Source organism: Dendrobates tinctorius, unplaced genomic scaffold, assembly GCF_039654945.1.
Source record: "Dendrobates tinctorius isolate UK_male_01 unplaced genomic scaffold, ASM3965494v1 ptg000028l, whole genome shotgun sequence".
Taxonomy (NCBI): Eukaryota; Metazoa; Chordata; class Amphibia; order Anura; family Dendrobatidae; genus Dendrobates; species Dendrobates tinctorius.
In genome coordinates this window covers 36,042,889-36,058,658 of record NW_027361696.1, presented here as the reverse complement: position 1 = coordinate 36,058,658, position 15,770 = coordinate 36,042,889, and the positions used below count along the sequence as shown (strand labels likewise).

The 15,770-nt window shown below is 46.2% G+C and overlaps 1 protein-coding gene and 1 long non-coding RNA gene across 2 annotated transcripts in view; both read left to right on the top strand.

Moving 5' to 3' along the window:
- LOC141085288 (phospholipase A2 inhibitor 25 kDa subunit-like) overlaps positions 1-15,770 on the top strand; it is a 123,651-nt gene that overhangs the window by 40,580 nt on the left and 67,301 nt on the right. The window lies entirely within an intron of this gene.
- Positions 8,148-9,239, top strand: LOC141085289 (uncharacterized). Its single transcript, XR_012231264.1, has 3 exons — positions 8,148-8,188; positions 9,000-9,087; positions 9,158-9,239. It is a non-coding gene; the product is annotated as an uncharacterized lncRNA (long non-coding RNA).

Below are 15,770 nucleotides of genomic sequence, written 5' to 3'. Positions count from 1 at the left end.
CTTCACTATAGGCGCAAAAAGGGAGATGCTCAGAAAAGGCACATGTTGGTGGAGTGTTGAAAGGGAGTACTTTATCTTGCCTGGAGGTTGGCTGAGCCCCTGACCCGGAGGACATGGCACAGATGCGGGCACCTGTATGCACAACAGACTGTGAGTAAAGCTTTGGAACTACATGCCCTGGTGTCCTCCGCTTCCTGCGGTCACACACTCCGCACTGCTACATCTCTGTGCCTGGCACTGCACCATCTATTTCTCCTTTCTATCTCCTCACCTACACTGCCCTGGGACTACTGCCCTACCTGTGGAGGGCCACAACATCATTGCTGCACTACACCATCTGTCCCAGAGGATCTGTTCGCAGCGCCGGCTTAACACCTCTCTTGGCTAACACTACAGGTGGCGTCACGAATCATTCCTATACCAACTTTCAACCATTGCCCACATGAGCAATGAACATTTCCGCTGTCTACAATGGACGCCCAGGGCCATGGACCGGTCATAGCTGCCGTGACAAAACCCCCTCTTGGAGATCCGTGGGCCCGGTACCGAGTACCCCACCAGCCCTGGGAGGGTGACCCACTTTCCTTGGGACAAGTGATACAACATTAGAATGGGCTCCTGAAATGACTTCTAGTAGAATCTGTTGTGGTGTCTCCTGTGTTGTCCTTGCCCTGGTAACCACCTCATTGACAAGTCGGATTGCTTCAGGTCTTGCTGCTTGTGCTGCGTGGTTGTGGGGATTGGTTACTTTCACCACTTCACCAGATGCTTCATTGGTCCAAACACGTCCCTCGCAAGTCAACCGTTCTTCACACACCCAGATGGAATGGACATCATCAGCGTTCGTTTGGAAAATATGTAAATGTGATTCTCGTAGACCAACTTCTTCTTCCCACGTTTGGATAGAACTGAATTCATACTTGTAGAAAGTGAATTGCTGTGGAAGCTGACTGATTTTTTGTGCTAGTACACCTCTCTCTTTGTAGAGATTTTAGACACTGCTATATTCTGATGTAAAGATGGCATAAAATCTAGTCTAATGTAACTTGCAGGACACCTGACATGAAAATTGTTACATCTGCAACAAAACTTGCAAAAAAGCAGGTAAGTGCTGGGTCAGGTAAAAGTTCACAAAATGTTTTGAGTTTAGAGTGGTTTACATTCCCCACCTAAATCAGGCCTCATTCACACTGCATTTTTTGAATCCGTTTATTTTTTTGTGGTATGAAACCCATTTTAGAAACGTTTTGGAAAATGTCTTGTTAAAATTGCGAGCAAAATGCTCTGACACTATAATGCTCTGACACTATAATGCAATCAGTTGTGAGGTTTACAGATGGAAACAGTTGATTTAAAATGTCACAAAAGTGCAGCACTCTGTACAGTACTTTTGTGACATGTGTATTGATGACGGACGGGAATTCATGAACCACAAGGACAAACTGGCAAAACATCCAAACACAAAATTCTGGGGGCAAAACAGGGTACACACATCCGGGGGCAAACTACCGGGGACGAACTGCTGGGGCAAAACATCCGGGGGTGAACTGCCGGTGGTGAAAAATCTGGGGGCAAAAAATCTGGGGGCCAACTGCTGGGGGCGAAACATCCGGGGGGCAAACTGCTGGGGGCGAAACATCCGGGGCGAACTGCTGGGGGTGAAACATCCGGGGGCAAAAAATCAGGGGGCGAAATATCTGGGGACGAACTGCTGGGGCGAAACATCCGGAGGTGAACTGCCGGGGGTGAAAAATCTGGGGGCAAAAAATCCGGGGGCGAACTGCTGGGGGTGAAACATCTGGGGGTGAAAAATTCGGGGGCGAAACATCCGGGGATGAACTGCTGGGGTGAAACATCCAGGGGTGAACTGCTGGGGATGAAAAATCTGGGGGCAAAAAAACCGGGGGGCGAACTGCTGGGGGCGAAACATCCAGGGGCGAACTGCTGGGGGCAAAAAATCGAGGGGCGAAACATCCGGGGGCGAACTGCTGGGGGTGAAACATCCAGGGGCGAACTGCTGGGGCGAAAAATCCGGGGGCGAAACATCCGGGGTGAACTGATGGGGTCGTAACATCCGGGGGCGAACTGCTGGGGGCGAAAAATCCGGGGGCGAACTGCTGGGGGCGAAATGTACGGGGACGAATCCTCCTGGGGGCGAAATGATAGGGGTGAAATGTGTGGAGGCGAAATGTACCTGGGGGCAAACTGCTGGGGGCGAAACTTCCTAAAACCACATGCACAATACATGATTCAGACTGCCCCCTAGTGATGAGCGAATGTGCTCGTCACTGCTAGTTACTCGCCTGAATATCACGGTACTTGGTGTACTCGGCGAGCACCGAGCATTTCCGGGATTACTCTGCGGGAATTCGAGTCTTTAAAGACCACCCAGCAATTTTGGCGGTCTTTAAAGACCCAATCACCATGCAGGAATTGTCTGCCAGGCACTGATATGCCGCAGCCATCTTTGTTGTGGTCTTGCAGTGATTGGCTGGCCGCACAGCATCATCAGGGGTATAATAGACTGGACGCCGCCCTGCTCGGCACATTCAGCTACGGATTTAGATAGTGTAGGGAGAACTGCTGCCGAGATAGGGTCAGATTTGGGGATTTATTAGTCAGTGTGGGGTCTATCATCCTAAACTACTCAAATCCAGCTAAACTAACAGTCCTTCTAAGGACTAGTTCCGGAGTATATAGGTTGCAGTACTAGGTAGGCAGGGGATTGTACGTCACTCTATACATATCAGTGCAAGGCCTGCAGGCACTGTATGTGTGTATATAGATATCATTGCATACATCAAGAGGGTCCATTCCATTACTGTCTGGTGCTACCTATAGGATATATTGACCGTATGTACTTAGCCCCAGGTCTAATTAGCTTAGAAATTTTTTTTTGCCAGGTTAATAGAGATTATTTTATTGCAAAGCAATCCAGAGCCCTTTTTTTCTCCATTTGCTTTTAGACACTGCACAATACAGTCAGATCCTTTTCCTAGCACAGCGTGAAAATCCAGCAATTTTAAAGGGGTCCCAAAAATCACTTTTGAGTGCGCCGAGAAATCTTTCATTTTTATGTGGTATGGTAGAGTAGAATATTTTTGAGTGTCTTGCACAATTTCTTGACACCATTTTGCTGAACCCAACAAAAAAACATACAGTGTGGTGTATCTGTGACACGCCTCATCCAGCCGTCTGCTAAAAAATGTGGGCATTTTAGGCCTAAATTCCATTTTTTTGCTGTCTGTCACTCTAGTTATACACAGCACAGCACTATTTTGCATAAAAAAAATACATGTCACATATTTTCTCCATGCCAGGCCTCATATATCTGCATATTCCAAATTTGGCCATTTTAGGCCGGTATTCCAGTGTTTTTCTGTCTGTCACTCTAGTTATATACAGCACTATTTAGCATAAAAAAAGAAGAAAATACAGGCCACATATTTGGCAGTGAGGTATCTCCATGCCAGCTCATATATCTTTGTGCTCTAATTTTGGGCATTTTAGGCCGGTATTCCATTTTTTTTGCTGTCTGTCACTCTTGTTATATACAGCACTATTTTGCTTTTCATTTTTAAAAAAGGCCACATATTTGGCAGTGTGGTATCTCCGTGCCAGCCCTCATATATCTGTGTGCCCCAAGTTTCACCATTTTAGGCTGGTATTCCAGTGTTTTCCTGTATGTCACTCTAGTTATATACAGCACGTTTGAGCATAAAAAAGAAAAAACTGCAGGCCACATTTTTGGCAGTGTGGTAGCTCCGTGAAAGGCCTCATATATCTTTGTGCTGTTATTTTGGGCATTTTAGGCCAGTATTCCATTTTTTTTGCTGTCTGTCACACTAGATACTAGACTTTTGGATATGGGACGGACCCCTACTCCATCTTAAAACCACCATAACTACAGTAAACCAAGGCACTAGAATAAATACACAACACATTATTTTGGTTGTCAAAATGGCAACAGCTTTATTTAAATCACAGGATTAAAACAATCACAGTTGGAGTCAGGTGAAGTGCTAGTACATTGGGATTCACAAGTACTGTGATATCCCCAGCTGTCTGACATACAGCACCAGGACAGACAGCCATAAAGGGGCGGCACGCACTGGCTTGCCATTCAAGCAGTGCCAGTAAACTTTCAGGGCACCAATGACCCTATTATCCTCACTCCTGTGCTTCACCACTGTGCCCGCCCCTGATTGACATTACCATTACAACGTCCTTGAGGCTGGCCACCAAAGCCGAGCCTGTTCACCACCATGAGGTTTTACATCCTCTATTAGTTAATATGAGTCCACCTTAACTTATCTGCAACTTCCACCTGACTCCTAAACCGCCACCAGAGAGGCCATTTGACACCTTAAATGGACTCGACCCCCATCAACCATGCCTAATAAAGCCATCAACCATTTCTACATGCTATGGAAAGATAGTGCACACAAGTAATAAAAAATAAAATTCCAGAGCTCCGACAGATTAATTTTAGCAATGCCATGCTACCAAGTTATGATCGATAATACGGTAACTACAGCACAATAACAGTTGCTAAACATCCTGCAATGAGGATCCCATAATGGGGAATGTGGAAAGTAAACCATAATTAAGGTCGTAGCTACAATCTGAATACCTGTATAATGACATCTGTCATGCCTCAAAAACTATTATACTGCATGTATTGTAGCCAGCTCTAATAATTCACCAATTCACAGATTTTAGTTCTAGAAATAACCATCATTTACAGTAGCTGTGCAGTAAAATTTCTTAAACCCACTTAATATCACTACCCGAAAAGTGATGAGCATATCAATAGAAAGATATTATAACAAGGAAGTAATTAACGCAATATAACATCAACATTATAACCGACCATGAAATAACGTTCAGAATATCTGGAAGTAGTAATTTAAATAAACCTAAAGCAGAAAAAGTCTACAAAGGCATTATTAATAACCCTGCCACGCCATTGTTAATTGTTTTTCATGCACTTGATAACATTTACTGTTGACCTCTCCAATTGGTTCAAAGGCATCGGGAATAGGCATATTGCCCTTCATGTTAATGCACTTGATTACTTTACCCTTAGCCGCTCCCACTGGCTCAAGGGCACTGGGAGTAGGCATACTGCCCTTTGTGTTAATGCACTTGATTATACCCTTAGTCGTTCCCATTGGCTCAAGGGCATCAGGAATTGGCATATTGCCCTTTGAGTTAATGCACTTGATTATACCCTTAGCTGCTCCCACCATCTCAAGGGCATCGGGAATAGGCATATTGCCCTTCCTGTTAATGCACTTGATTACTTTACCCTTAGTCACTCCCACTGACTCAAGGGAACACAGATTAGGTACATTGCTCTTCAGTTTCATGCACTAGATAACTGCATTGTCCAGACGACAACCTTGAAAGAAACATGGTTTGGTCAATATAAACAGTGAAAATCGTGCCTCGGCATTCTCAAGTCACATGAAAAAATAAGAGAGGGTCCTTGAAGCTATAGATTGTATAGAAAAGCATGCCTAGCTTGTTCTCTTATCCCCTCCAGCCGCTGTTCCTGGCTCAGAGGAGCCAATTTATTCTGTAGGCATGCAAAATATGATTGCCATGACCCCAGGGACTTTACCCTAACAGGGTCCTATAAAATATAAATGCTTCTGGAGACCAGGGGGCCATACCGTGATGGTGACCCCTCCATACCAGGGGGCTATACCCGAGATGGTTACCCCTCCACACCAGGGGGCCATACACGAGATGGTTACCCTCCACACCAGGGGGCCATACACAAGATGGTTACCCTTCCAAACCCAGGGGGTCATACTGTGATGAACACCCCCCAAACCAGAGGTCCATACCTGATATGGTTACCCCTGCTGACCAATTTATAAATAACTTCAAGGACCCACTAAAAGGAAAACAAATAACTGTTTTTTTGTTTGTTTTTTAAATTTTATTTCATGTTCTTATTAAAATAAACATAAATTAACCATCAAAGTATAAATAACATTAACACACTGGGGGGAGTCCTTGAAGCTCCCAAATCTGTTGATTACCAAACATAAAATGTACCAACAATTACTCCCAGCCATTACTCCACTAGCTCGGGAGCACCATAGTCACAAGGGTTCCAATGTTCACTTGAATTTCCTGGGGATCCAAAAAACCCTTGCCGAAATTCCCCTCCACCTTTCACCAGGTCCAGAACCATATTAACTTCCAAAAAGAGGAATCCATATCCCAATGGATTCCCGAGACCAATTTCTAACCAACTTCAAGGACCCCCCAACCACTAGGCTCCAGGTAATCCACTCAGGCCTGTGCTATCTGCCATCTTAAGTAATATAAAATAAGCACTTGGTGGGTATACAGCGATCCCTCTTTTTTTTTATTCACGCCTTTATTAAAACAAACATACAAAAAAACATCAAAGCATAAATAATATTAACACGCTGGTAGGAGTCCTTGAAGCTCCCAAAATCTGGTGATTACCAAGCATAAAATGAACATAAAATGTACCAACAATTACTCCCAGCCGTTACCCCACTAGCTCGGGGATCCTGGGGATCCGACAAACCCTTGCCAAAACTCCCCTCCACCTTTCACCAGATCCAGAACCATATTAAATTCCAAAAGGAGGAAACCATATCCTATTGGATGCCCAAGACCATATTTAACCAACTTCAAGGACCCCCCCAACCACACATGATGTGGGATAAGTGAGAATGAAAACACCATGCAGGTTTACAACCAAGGTATACAACAGGTTAATAATGGAAAATATCCCATTGTAAGGTCCAGAAATAGACAGAGATGGGCAACTCTGTGTTATATGCTGTAACAATAAATGAGAAGCCGCCTGCTCCTCTACAGCAGTTCCAGACAGACTCTAATCACCAGCTGTGCATAAATGGTAAGATATATAATATGTAGGTCTAATATAAGCTGCCTGTAGCCATAGGTGTGTGAGCAGAAAACTGCAAGTTCTGTATCCCAGTCAGTCACTCTACTACATACAATAGATGAGAGACAGGGCTGAAACTGGGCCCATGGTGTTTTCCAGAGCAATGTGCAGCATCACACTAGGAGTGCCCACTCACTGCCCGCCATGTGCTGAGTTATTAGTGCCCACTCAAATGTGCCGAGTTACTCCCCGATTATTTTACACATGGTAAAGCATAATCCATTCAGGCCTGTGCTATCCACCATCTTAGGTAATATAAAATAAGCTCTTGGTGGGTATACACCGATCCTGCAACATACGAGGGAGACAATATACAGAAACAGGATGGATATATCCGGCAGGACAGCATGTAATATAAGAGGACTGTCATGTCCAGATTATATGTACAGCCAGGAAAATGACCTGGAGACACAGGATGTCTATACCCAGCATGATCCGTATATAGCAGAGTGAGGAGTGATATCATGTATACAGACCTGTGGTACAGGTTAAGTATACAGCACAGGAATAGAGCCTTTACACATATACCACATATAGTGAGTAACCTGGTTACACTGGATCTGCACACCCAGCATCACAGTATGTAACAGATGAGGTCACATACAGATCATCAGACTCCATAACTGGGAAGGGGGGGGATAATCAGAACACAGCTGAGTCAGTATACAGTGCACTGACATGAAGTGCAGCCTCTCATCATCATACATATACCATCCCCCGACTGCTCCTCTCTCACTCTCACCAGTGTCTCTAATACATGTGACTGCCCGGCTCCACCATAGTAATGGCAGACACTGCTCTGTCCTATCATACATATACCATAGCTCCCAAGTGTCCCAATTCCCGCGGAACAGTCCCGTTTTTGACACCCCCCTCCCGCGTCCCGCCCAGCACGGTATTTTTCCCACATTGCACTGAGCCACCACGCCCCCTCATCCACCGACGCCATGCTCGCCATCCCAGATAGACACACCGCAGCCTGCAATGATGTGGCTGGGCTGTGTGTGTTCAGTCTGTGCGCAGAGGACCTGTGAGAGGGGAGGAGTCAGGGGTCACATGATCAGGGCCCTCCATTGCTATGTGGCTGGGCTGTGTGTGTTCTGTGCGCACAGGACCTGTGAGAGGGGAGGAGTCAGGGGTTACATGATCAGGGACTGTGTCTGCCTCCATGTCTGTTTGCACTCTGCAGGAGTCTGGTCTGCTGTGCTGGTTGTCATACTGGATGAGGTAAAGTTCCTGTGTGGGGTCAGGAGAGGTTTACAGTGTGGATGTAGCAGAGCCGTGTGTGTACGAGGTGTACGGAGCAGAGCCACGTGTGTACAAGGTGTATGGAGCAGAGCTGTGTGTGTAGGAGGTGTAGGAGCAGAGCCATGCGTGTACAAGGTTTACGGAGCGGAGCCGCGAGTGTACGAGGTGTACGGAGCGGAGCCGCGCGTGTACGAGGTGTACGGAGCGGAGCCGCGCGTGTACGAGGTGTACGGAGCGGAGCCGCGCGTGTACGAGGTGTACGGAGCGGAGCCGCACATGTACGAGGTGTACGGAGTGGAGCCGCACGTGTACGAGGTGTATGAAGTGAAGTCGCTTGTGTGCGAGGTGTACGGAGCGGAGCCACATGTGTACAGAGCGGAGACGCGCGTGTACAAGGTGTACGGAGCCACGTATGTACAAGGTGTGAGGAGCAGCGCTGCATGTGTACGAGGTGTACGGAGCGGAGCCGCATGTGTACGAGGTGTACAGAATGGAGCCGCATGTCTACAAGGTGTACAGAGCGGAACAGTGCATGTATGGGGCATACGGAGTGGAGCCGCGTGTGTACTGGGCATACGGAGCAGAGTCGCGTGTGTATGGAGCGGAGCCGCGCGTGTACGAGGTGTACGGAGCAGAGTCGTGTGTGTACTTGGTGTACGGAGCGGAGCTGCGTGTGTATGGGGTATGTGGAGCCGTGTGTGTGCGGAGTGGAGCCATATGTGTACTGGATGTATGGAGCAGAGCCAAGTGTGAACGAGGCATACAAAGTGGGCGTTTCCCATGGACACAGGAATACACGGCGGAGCCCCAAGGAGCACTTTAAGACTCGCACATGACGTTCCACTGGAAGTGATGTGCTGGAAGCTGACCGGAATGAGGTAATTTCATGAGGGGATTGTGACGGAACCAGGAATGCTTCAGATCCATCACCATGTCCTCCTCTGACAGCGCGGACAGAAGGATCACCTTGGAATCAGGGATGCCGGCCATGTGAGCGGATCATGATATGTCCTGCACCGGGAGGCTCAGGTGGGCACTTCAATGGGAGTCAGACTGCTATAGTATCTTTATAGAATCTTTTTTTCTCTCTGTTTCTTTATTTCTCTGTTCTTTCTTTCTCTGTTTCTTTCTCATTCTTTGTTCCGTCTTTCCCTCTCTTTTTCTTTCTCTCTCTCTGTTCTTTCTTTCTCTCTCTAATCTTTCTTTTTTTTCTTTCTCTCTCTGTTCTTTCTTTCTTTGCCTTTCCTCTTTCTTTTATTCTCTGTATTTTCTTTACTTCTTTCTTTCTCTCCCTCTGTTCTTTCTCAGTCTCTCTCTGTGTTCTTTCTTCCCCTCTTTCTTTCTTTCTCTCTATTCTTTCTTTCATTTTTTTCTCTCTTTCTTTCTCTTTCTTTCTCTGTCTGCTCTTTCTTCCCCTCTTTCATTCTCTCTCGCTCTGTTCTTTCTTTCCCCCTCTTTTTCTTTTTTTTCTCTTTCTTTCTCTTTCTCTCTCTCTATTCTTTCTTTCTCTCTCTAATCTTTCTTTTTTTTCTTTCTCTGTTCTTTCTTTCTTTCTGTCTTTCCTCTCTTTCTTTTTTCTCTCTGTACTTTCTTTACTTCTTTCTTTCTCTCCCTCTGTTCTTTCTCAGTCTCTCTCTGTGTTCTTTCTTTCCCCTCTTTCTTTCTTTCTTTCTCTCTATCTCTCTCTTCTTTCTTTCTTTCCCCTCTTTCTTTCTTTCTCTCTATTCTTTCTTTCATTTTTTTCTCTATTTCTTTCTCTCTCTTTCTCTCTCTGTTCTTTCTTTCCCCCTCTATCTTTCTTTTTTCGCTTTCTTTCTCTTTTGCTCTCTCTATTCTTTCTTTCCCCTCTTTCTTTCGCTCTCCCTCTGTTATTTTTTCTGTCCCCTCTTTCTCTGTTCTTTCTTTCCCCTCTTTCTTTCTCTCTCTGTTCTTTCTTTTTCTTTCCCATCTTACGTTCTCTCTGTTCTTTCTCTCTCTCTCTCTGTTCTTTTTTTCTCTCTGTGTTGTCTTTCTTTCTCTCTTTTTCTCTGTTATTTCTTTATTTCCCCACTTTGTTTTTCTCTGTTCTTTCTTTCTCCTTTCTTTCTCTCTCTGTTCTTTCTTTCACGCTCTGTTCTTTCTTTCCCCTCTTTCTCTCTGTTCTTTCTTCTTTCTCTCTCTGTTCTTCTCTCTGTTCTTTCTCTCTCTGTTCTTTATTTCTCTCTTGCGCTCCTTTCTTTCTCTCTCTATTATCTTTTTTCTCTCTCTCTGTTTTCTTTATTTTCCTTAGTATCTGTCAGTGTGCCCACAGTACCAGCCACTGTGCCCATAATGCCAGCCACTATGCCCCTAATAGCAGTCAGTGTGATCAGCAGTGCTAAATGGGTGCGACTGGATGTGGACATGGGTGTGACTAGTCGTGAAATGGGTGTGGTCAGGGCGTGGCCTAAAATTTGCAGCGGCGCGCCGTGCGTGACGCAACCTTTCTCCCTCTTTCCCTTCAAAAGTTGGGAGGTATGCATATATCCAGAACTCATGAAGACTCTGTATAATACAGCAGTAATGTGGTATATCAGAAATGTCTGTAGGGAGGTCACACAAAAGCTGCTTCTGGAATAAGTGAGGGAACATGGCAGCTAAATGAATTTCTGAGGTAATCTTGATCCCATATATGATGCAGGAGCTGATACTACACTTATACACAATGTCTGAGGTGAATGCAGAGTAGTATATCAAACATGTCTGCAGGGAGGTCACACAGAAGTTGTCTCACAGTCTGTGAGGAAAATGTAGCATACACATGAGAGACATGGCAGCTACATGAATTTCTGAATTTCCCATACATAATGTAGGAGCTGATACTACACTAGTACATGATGTCTGAGGTGAATGTGCTCCTATCATCTGTAATGTGAGGTGATAGCCCCAGTATTATACTCCCTGAAACTTCAGACATGCTTCCTCCAGTTCATCCTGTGTAAGAAAGAGGGAGAGAGACAGATTTCCTGTTCTATATAAGCCCCACCATCCTCACAGTAACCCCCCAGGCACATACATACTGTGCTTCTTACTCTGAAAGCAACATCACTTTTGCTTACAATCTACACCACTATACCAAAAAAGCTGCAGGAGTAAAGGTCCACCCATCCCTAAGTCATGCCCTCCTCCGCCTATGGCTCCACTGGTTTCTGTATATACAGCACTATTTTGCCTTTTTTTTAAAAAAAACAAGCCACTTATTTGGCAGTGTGGTATCTCCGTGCCAGCCCTCATATATCTGCGTGGTCCAAGTTCGGACATTTTAGGCCGGTATTCCAGTGTTTTCTTGTGTGTCACTGTAGTTATATACAGCACTATTTTGCATAAAAAAACACAGGCCACAGATTTGGCAGTGTGGAATCTCCCTGAAAGGCCTCACATATCTTTATTCTCTAATTTTCGGCATTTTAGGCCGGTATTCCATTTTTTTCCTTGTCTGTCACTCTAGTTATATACAGCACTATTTTGCATTTTTTTTAAAAAGAGGCCACATATTTGGCAGTGTGGTATGTCCGTACCAGCCCTCATATATCTGTGTGGTCCAAGTTTGGCCATTTTAGGCTGGTATTCCAGTGTTTTCCTGTTTGTCACTGTAGTTATATACAACACTATTTTGTCTTTTTTCAAAAAAATACAGGCCACATATTTGGCAGTGTGGTATCTCCATGCCAGGCCTCATATATCTGGGTGCCCCAAGTGTTAGGCGCCAAGTTTCCCCCACTGCACAGGGGGAATTCTCAAGCCATGTCCTCTGCAGTCTCCCATTCCTCTGCAGCTGCAGAGATTCCCGCTCAGCAGAGACGTCAGTCCCGTCATCTTGCCCAGGCTGATGCTAGGCATCTAGTTGCTCCTTCTGGCTCTGCTATAACACCATGCTTGAGTCAACAGCAAGCAGATGCTCCTGGGACTAAGTCCTCTCCTTTGCTTACTGAGCATGCCCATGGGACGACCTTTCATTGGAGGTCGGAGGTCACATGCGCAGTTCCCTTTCCTGCTCGGATTGGTCCACTGGGAAGGTCCCAGAAGGACGCTGCTATAAAAGAGTCGCATGGCCGTGTACTAGTTGTGTGCTTTCTTAGCCCAACCCTGGGCCATTGCTGGCGTCTGCCAGAGTGGCACTGTGCACACATGCGCGCTATATTTGTAATAGTATTTTCTGCTGGCTTCGCAGTTTGTGGCCCCGAGCACTAGAGATCTAGAGGGACTCCTGTCTGGTGTCCTAAGGGCAGAGTCTCGAGACTCTACACTAGCGCTCCATTTGCCGAGTCCTGTGGAGTTAACAGGCTCCGGCATTTGCGCCAGCGTACCCTGTGAAGTAACAGAGTTTGCTCCTGTATACACCGGGTCAGTGGTTACCCGCCGGTGTTTAGTTTGCACTCCGCCATTACCAAGCAGCAGTTTACCATCTCTGCACGGTGGACCCCGGGTTGCGATTGCACTTTTTTATATTTTATATTTAGTGCGATCCGCAACCCTAACACCAAGTTTGGCCATCTTAGGTCGGTATTTCAGTGTTTTCCTGTGTGTCACTATAGTTATATACAGCACTATTTAGCATAAAAAAGAAAAAATACAGGCCACATATTTGGCAGTGTGGTATCTCCTTGAGAGGCCTCATATATCTTTGTGCTCTAATTTTGGGCATTTTAGGCCGGTATTACATTTTTTTTCCGTCTGACACTTTAGTTATATACAACACTATTTTGCCTTTTTAAGAAAAAAAGGCCACATATTTGGCAGTGTGGTATCTCCGTGACAGGCCTCATTTATCTGTTCAAAAAATTGGGCTATTTTAGGCCTACCTATTCTAGTGTTTTTGCAGTCTGTTACCGTACTTATTGACACAAGTTTGATAATCAAAAATAAATTTTAACTACAGTTCAGATAAGTTAAATTGTGGTTTTTCCACACACATATCACATACAAGTTTGCTCCCATTTTAGCCATTTGTAGTGAACGTGTATAATATTCTAGTCCATTTACAATGGGCAAGGCGCGTGGCAAGGGACAGGGAAGTGGACGTGATGGTGCATGCCGAGGCCGTGGGCAAGCTGAAATTGGGCTACCAATAACACCCACATCTGCTCGCTGGACCTTCGTGTCCGAAGTCCTAGGGGAATGCAGCAAGACGGCACTATTGAAGCCAGAGCAGTACAGTATGAAAAGGTTGTTGGTTGGGTAGCGGATACTTCCAGTTACTTATCCAGCACCCTGTCTTCCACACAGTCAAGTCAGAGTAGCTGTGAATCTGGACCGCATATTCCTCACCCTGATCCTCCTTTCTCCCACCATGCTGAGTGCCCTGAGACAACTGATCCCACGCTCGGACACCCTGAAGAGCTGTTCAGTTTTCCATTTGTAGATTCGTGCCTCTCGCCTTGTCCACTTGAAGCAGAGCAAGATGAGATTCCATGTAGTGATGCACAAATATTTGAGCTGCCAAGGTCACATGAGGTGGGCGATTAGACACTATTGCCGGAAAGTCAGGAGGAGGACCAGGGTGCGGAAGTGAAAGATGAGGTGATGGATGATATAGTAACTGGCCCAACCTGGCAGGAGGACATGCAGAATAAGGGCAGCAACACTCAGGGGGAGGGAAGTGTAGCACCCCTTCAGGCAGGAAGAAGCAGTGTGGTGGCTGAAGACAGAAGGTGTGCAACCGTTCCCCGTAACACCAACATGACATGAGTTGCCAGTATAACTGTTGGGTCTTCTGAGTCTGGTTATTTTTTAAAGACTCTGCCGATAACCCCAAACAGGCCATTTGCAACACCTGTCATGCCTGCATCAGCAGGGTTAGCAAAACTACCAGCCTTACCACAACCAACATGATCAGGCACATGGCAGCAAAGCACCCGACTTTGTGGGCACAACCCCAGTCTTCAGGAACAGTGTCTGTGGGTGACACCATTGATTCTTCCACTGTTTTGCGTGCAAGACAATCCCTTGTACATGATGCTTGCAAAGATGCCTCCTGCCCTGCACCTGCCGTTGCCCACAGTCAAATGGCACCATTATCAAGCACATCGTCCCAGTGCAGCCTTCAGTTGTCCATACCCCAGTCATTGGAACGTAAGCGGAAATACACAGCCAATGCCCCACAGGCCACAGTACTCAATTCTTACATTTCTCATCTGCTTGCACTTGAAATGTTGCCTTTTAGGCTTGTGGAGACAGAAGCTTTCCACAACCTGATGGCGCCGGCTGTCCCAAGGTACTCGGTCTTCAGCCGTCACTCCTGCTGTGCCATACTTGCATTACACAAGTACGTGTCCCACGACATCACCCGTGCCCTCAACAATACAGTTACAGTGATAGTACACCTAACCACCGACATGTGGACAAGTGCTTGTGGCCAGGGACGGTACATCTCGCTGACGACACACTGGGTTAACGTAGTGGAAGCCAGGACCCAGTCAGACCTTGGGAAGGAACATGTCCTCCCGATGCCAAGGATTGCGGGTCCCCAATGTGTAGAGCTCTTGCACCTCCTCCTTCTCCTCCTCTTCATTCTCCATCTCCAAAATGAGCACATCAGTCAAAAGCTGGAAGCACTGCAGCACTGCAAAAACCAAGCGGCAACAGACTGTGCTGAAGATAATTTGCTTAGATGACAAGCCACACAATGATGAAGAGTTGTTGACAGCTCTGAAAGAGCAGGCAGATGTGTGGTTGACACTGCTGAATCTCCAGCCAGGCATAGTTGTGTGTGACAATGGCTGGAACCTGGTTGCAGCTCTGAGGCGAGGGGAACTGACACACGTACCATGCCTGGCCCATGTGCTTAACCTCGTTGTTCAACAATTTCTAAAACTCTACCCAGAGCTGCCGGATGTGTTAGCGAAAGAACGCCGCCTGTGTGCCCATTTTAGAAAGTCAGCTACAGCTTCAGTCACCCTTGCCGTGCTTCAGCAGCGTTTGCAGATTCTGGCTCACCGACTGGTGTGTGATGTCTCCACGCGTTGGAACTCTACACTGCATATGTTGGAAAGGATTTGTGAGCAGAAGAGGGCAGTTGTTGAATACCAGCATCAACAAGGCCATCGTTATTCAGGTTTGATTCCACACATAAGACCTCAGGAGTGGACATGGATGTCAGACATATGAAACATCCTCCAAAACTTTGAGGAGTCCATCAAGATAGTGAGGGCGATGATGCCATAATTAGTGTCACCATCCCGTTCATCTGCTGTCATGGTTTGAACAGGGTTCTTGCCCTGCACTCACAGGGTTAAGTGTTCGTGGCCTCTTTCTGGATCTGGGAGGGGTATTTATACTCACTCTTTACCAGGGTTCTCTGTCAGCTATACTGTTGTTCTGGTGTGTCTGACCCCTGGTGTGCGTGTATTCTGCGTTGCTTGTTTGCTTCCCGTGTATGACCCGGTCCGTTCCCTCACTCTGTACTCCGTTTCTCATTTCGGCACTATTGTCTTTTCCGGTTCTGACCTCCTGGCTTGGCTTTCGTTACTCCATTACAGTTTGTCCCTATTGTACCGTCTATTGCCCGTTCTGGTTTTCTGATCTATTGCTACGTCCTGACTAT